Source organism: Bombyx mori, chromosome 13, assembly GCF_030269925.1.
Source record: "Bombyx mori chromosome 13, ASM3026992v2".
NCBI lineage: Eukaryota > Metazoa > Arthropoda > Insecta > Lepidoptera > Bombycidae > Bombyx > Bombyx mori.
This window is the reverse complement of record NC_085119.1, coordinates 7,441,168-7,447,328: the sequence shown is the minus strand read 5'-3', so window position 1 is coordinate 7,447,328 and position 6,161 is coordinate 7,441,168.

Sequence of the window (6,161 nt, the reverse complement as noted above, 5' to 3'; positions counted from 1 at the left end):
AAACACAAAGCACCCGTAATCAGATGAACCTTTTATTCATTTACCCAAGAACTCTTCTAGTAACGGGTTCATTTTATTCAAAAAAGCGAGACCTTTGTATCAAAAAGAGAAAATATAATCTAATTTTTAGAACACTTTTCTTGTTCACATTTGAATTGTCATCGCCCTTTAAATTCTCCATAATACGCTCAATTCTAAACCGTCGCGCCGGGAGCGTAGATATATTCTGGTAATGAAGACGGATTAAGTGGATTTAATATTCTAAACTATATTAAAAGAATCTACGGGTGCATCTTTTTGATGTTAAAAAGCATTTGAATATAAAAGCTTCGAATGAACTCCATTCGATTTAATCATGGATTTTTCTTGAACCCTTAGTAGAGTTCATAAACAGTGCTTGCAGTACATTAAATCTGAAACTCGACACGGTGTATGAATGTGCTGTGTATTTAAAAAACTCATTACAGGCGGCAACCGCTGCGCGGACGAGTGCCGTCTTTGAAGGCCCACGCCGCCGCTGCGGTATTATTTCAGATTATGCCGGCTTCCATACAAATGAAATCTCGCTTAAACCTACTGCAATTTCGGAACGAGAAAATAAGGCTCTGAATGTGTTTTACTGCACTCACACTTTCATGAATTCTTTTGAATTGAATCGAAATTTTAAGTAAGATTTATTTTTCTTGTACAAAGTAATCTATAAGTACAATTTAGGCATAGTCCTTAAAAGAATAGTCTTAAAAGGTCGAAGGCATTTGCGTAAGTTTATTCGGTGAATGCGAAGTGGTGCCTAAGTGTAGCGAGCCGTTCCGAATAACCATTACATATTTAGTTAGTATGTCCCACGGGACTGCGCTTGCGGTTCCCGCCATTAGCGCGATTGAGTACTGGCCGTTCGGCCGGTGTTCGAACTGAATCCGGCTTTAGATACTCATCCGTACTCTTACTATAATTATATGAATAAAATTCATACTATTTTGAATTCAGCCCGTTTCGTAAAATATATTGCCTAAGGTAAAGTATCGATGCTTTGTTGGTTGCGGTTCCGACTCGTATAGATGCAGATGAGCCAACTATTTGTCTTGCCTGATGGCAGGGGCTTGATTAAACCGTGAAACATTTAGAGGGGTTTACCTACTAGCCTTACATGCTATTATGGGAGCTGACGTTGCGATATAGCGATTCGTGGCTGTATAACATTCCAGAGTTAACTATTTGTTTTCATTTTATCGCGAACGTATTTAGATCCGACAAGGTTTTTAAACATCCGCGAATGGTTGTAGACGACGGGCAATATTCACACAGTGATTAGGACAGATAAATGACGGACATTACTTGTAATGAATGTTTAGGTGGCCGTAATCGCATCGCGTAAAGTGTCGGCGCCATAACTTCACAGCTGCTGTTGCCGAGATATTGCCTCAAGCACCATTTACCGCTTCGGCGCGAATTTATTCCTCCACATGCTAAAGAGGTGCTTTTTTATGTTTGGATGAAAACAAAATCACGATACAATTTTCGGAAGTAATTTTTTTTATTTTTAATAAATAAATATTTACTAACAATCACGCCACGTTAACTGGTCCCGTGATAAGTTCGTAAAGAACTTGTGTTACAGGTATCAGATAACGGATATAAATGTAAGATTTTTATTATACACATACATATATTTAATATTTCATATACTGTATTTTGTACCGTATGTTCCATGGGGAGTGCTCTGAGGAATTGTTCGAGATGATACCAGCATCTCGTTTTTACCATCGCACCGCCCGCCACCGGAGTAGAGTTCATCCATACTACCTGGAGCCACTGCGGTCATCCACAGTGCGTTTCCAGAGATCTTTTTTGCCACGTACCATCCGGCTATGGAATGAGCTCCCCTCCACGGTGTTTCCCGAGCGCTATGACATGTCCTTCTTCAAACGAGGCTTATGGAGAGTATTAAGCGGTAGGCAGCGGCTTGGCTCTGCCCCTGGCATTGCTGAAGTCCATGGGCGACGGTAACCACTCACCATCAGGTGGGCCGTATGCCCGTCTGCCTACAAAGGCAATAAAAAAAAAAAAAAAAAAAAACATCCATAACCCTAGAAAAGACGTTTATATTTATCATACAAATATCTTCCCTTGGCGGGATTCGAACCCGCGACCCCCTTGTGTAGTGACCATGTCACTTACCACTACACCAGACGGCCGTTAACTATGTTTCTACGTGAAGTAGCTACCGTGTTTAATTTATTGATTGCTTTATACATACATATGTTTACATATAATTGGAGTAGAGCAAATGAAGAGGGGTGAATGCCGTTTAGCAGGTGCGCCGCTGGAGGAGTCACAATTTCCTGCACTTAACAACGCAGGAAGTAATTTTGACGACTCATCAAACGTTGGACAGCGATTGACGCAGTGCGAGCTTCAATCGTGTCTATGTCTTTTCTTATGTTAAAACCGCCTTTAAAACGCAATGGAATCCACTACTATAAGTTTGACAATATTTTGGATATTATACGTTTATGTTAGTTTGATTTATTGTAAAAATTACTCATTCAGATGTCGTTTATTATATGGCATAGACTAGATAAACATATACTATAACCTAATACATTACTGCAGTGTTACAAAACAAACCCTACAAAATTTATTGCATGGGAAGACATGTTTAAATTAGGGGAAAAAGAAAAGGCGTTCGAGCATTCATTCCTTTTGTGTAAGTATCCTGCAACAAAAGTCCACAAATCGTTGGTTGATTCCGTTCCGAGAGACGGCGGGCCATCATCAAAGTTTGGGAATTGTGGCCATCTGCCGCGCGCCGCGTCGCTCTCAGATTACCATGGAGAGCTTCGTTTAATCGTTTTATTAATACGCCGACAAATCGTTTAACTGCTACTTGCTTCCCGCTTTGGCCGTTAATAATGTTACCTTTTCATGAAATATATACAGTCACCGAATTTTCCTCTCTTAGCAAATTTTTCTGCAAGCATTCTCTTGAAATTCAAGGAAGTTAAGGTGTGTTCAATGAACAAGCTGGTCTGATCGATCAAAAGGATTAAACCGAATAATTTGTGTAAGTTTTATTAATTTTAGGATTTTATTGTTGTTCTTGAATAGAGACACGACGTCGAAATCTCTATTAAATTTTACTGTAGCGATTGTTCCACCCTTCAAACCGAAACGCATGACTGATTCGGCGGCACCGATAATTACGCAAGTTCAATAATGGAAAAGGTTTGATTTTTATTATACTATGTTATTTATTCAACATAGAAGTAGACATCGACCGTAGCATTCGAACATAGGCATAATCGTGTCAGTCGATACTTACGACACTTACCCACTAGGACTGGGGTCAAACGAATTTAGTTTAATGTAGTATTCTCAACATCTCGTGAAAGAATTATGAATAGAAAGGAAATCGAAGTTTTGTTAAGCCCATTTTTTCAGCATATTCTCTTCATCTTTCTCTAATCTAACAAGCCACAGGGTGGACGCGCTCACAGCCCACCTGGTGTTAAGTGGTTACCGAAGCCCATAGACATCTACAACGTAAACACGTCACCCACCTTGGGATATGAGTTCTAAGATGTCAGTATAGTTACAACGGCTACCCCACCCTTCCAACCGAAACGCGTTACTGCTTCACGGCTGAAATAGGCAGGGTGGTGGTACTTACCCGTGCGGACTCACTTATAATAATAGTTTGTTCGATGGTCTAATTATTTCATATTCACATTATTTTATTATTCTAAATTCGTACAGTCTCGATAATAGTTTTTGGGCCTTTTTTACCACGAACCTTCCGATTTGAAAAGCAGAATAGGCTATACGTTATCTGATGTCATATGAATACACGTTGTGATAATCGGACTTCAGTGGTCGGGCAACTCTTTACATCGGACTAGGGCCATGAGATCGTCCGTTTATTTCTTTCAGTTATAAATTTTACGAAGTATTAGTTATTTGGTATTTATCAATGAACCTATGATTTCCATTTTGATTCAGGAGTATCATATATGCACCTCAATTCGGAAATGAATGGGCGATGATTAACGTTAAACCGTTTCCTTGTTAGTAGGAGGAAGTCAAAGCAAGGGAATGACGTCTTATAACAACAATTTAGTTCTGTACTAGTTTCTTTAGTAGGTAGAGCCAATCGATCCGTCTCACATAACCGTCCGTTATTAGGGATCATAAATATGAGTACTACAAGCCGCGCCTGTTATATTTACAGACAATACGTGTAAGATTTACTTTGCCACGGTAAATTGTAATGCTATACATTCTTTGTGATGTTATGTTCAGTTCGAAATTATGCACTGTAAACTCATACAACAAATTTGCGATATTATTTTTTTCTTAGAATCGTTGGCGGAAAAAAGTAAGCCATTGTCATAGTTTGTCCGAGCTCGAGTATTTATTTATTTATGTACACACAAAAAAAAAGAAGACATAGTACTGAGTAATAGGAAAATTATGTACAAAGGCACTGCTTATTTCTTTAAGAAATCTATTCCAGCAGACCTGCGAGAGGATTATGAGAATAATAATTAAAAGTGATGAGTGTGTGTAGAACAGCTAAAATAACAAATACAACATGAGAATTATAGTAATGCACATACATATAGCAAATATTGTTAAACTTGAATACAAAAAAATATTATAAGTAACACAGTATATACGAAGAGTATAGAACAATGATCATTCGGTTGATGAGACATAGAATTGTTTGATCTTGTATTTAAAAACAGAAACAGACTTGCAAACTCGAATGTCAGTCGGCAACGAATTCCACAGTCGGACCGCGTGCACAGTAAAGGAGTGAGAATAGAAGTTGGTTTGTGGGAAGGGACAAGACAGAACGTTGGTTGGATCTGCAGGGAGCATCAGGAGAACGAATGAAAAAGAATCCAGTAGTTGTGGATGTATACAAATATTGGCATTGCGTTTTAAAGTATCACTTCAAAATGATCAACTGTGATAGAAAAAGTCGATAATATATGAATATTATTGCTGGAGCAGCATCACGACGTGTGAAATTGACACTCGCGTTCATCGGCCATTGACTTTGATTGGATTAGGTCCGAAGCGCTGGCGGTGCACTGATGTCGAGTTCAAACGTAAAATTTTACGTGACCACTTTCAAAATGTCGACTTTCGTAGCGCGATTGCATGCTTGAACGCCGTCCTCGAGAGCTTTGATCGCTCACTACGCGCTACGTATTATGTAAATCTACCAAAGCCCGCACAAAGATATACTACTAGTAAAGTTTGAGAATCAAACACATTTTAGAAGAATTGAATTTTTTCACGAATCCCCTTGTATTGTGAGATATCGGAATGTTAAAATTAAAATATTGCTGTTTCCGTTTGAAATGGCAGTGACAGGAATCTTTGCCTTGTATTTTGATGCTATATTATGTAATCATAAATTGGTAAAATAGTGTATTAAGTATTCTAAGTTCTTAAATCAATATAATAAATTTATATTACTATACTACGTACATTTTCTCTGTTCACAAATAATTGTTTTAATTTAAATCTTAGTTATAGTAGCTGTGAGTGCTTACACTCAAAATAATAAATTCAACATAAAAAGGTCCCATAAAATCTTTAAAAATACTTAAAAACTTTAAAAATACTGTCTAGGTTTGACATATTATAAAACTAAAAATGGCGGTTTTCACTTATTCTCCGACATTGTTGTGCAAAATGATAGTTTTCAGAAAGTTACCTGTTACGGGTGGATCCTTCTTTGAACCGGGCCATCTAAATCTCATAAGAATTCCGTAATATCCACATCTCATTACACGTTACTTTGAGAATTATGACTTGGCAAAGTCCTTTATTGGAAATACCTTCACTTTGCTTGAAATATTGCTATGTCGTGAAGAGCTAAAATTTCTAATTAAAAATTCTTTACTACAAACTTTATTAAGTTTTTACTTTTTGCGAGGGACCTAATGAAAATACCATGCTGTCAGTCGACGTTTTCATGACGGTACACACGTAATTAAATTAATTGTTAGCTTGTAAGGCATTGCAAAAGTCTTAAAGGGGAATCCAGACGGACAAGTTTAAGAACGGGGGATAAGAGTTTTTTTTAATCTGTAAAAGTGAGTTCTATTCAATTTAATTTTTATTTTTTATTTTTTTTATTTCTTAGA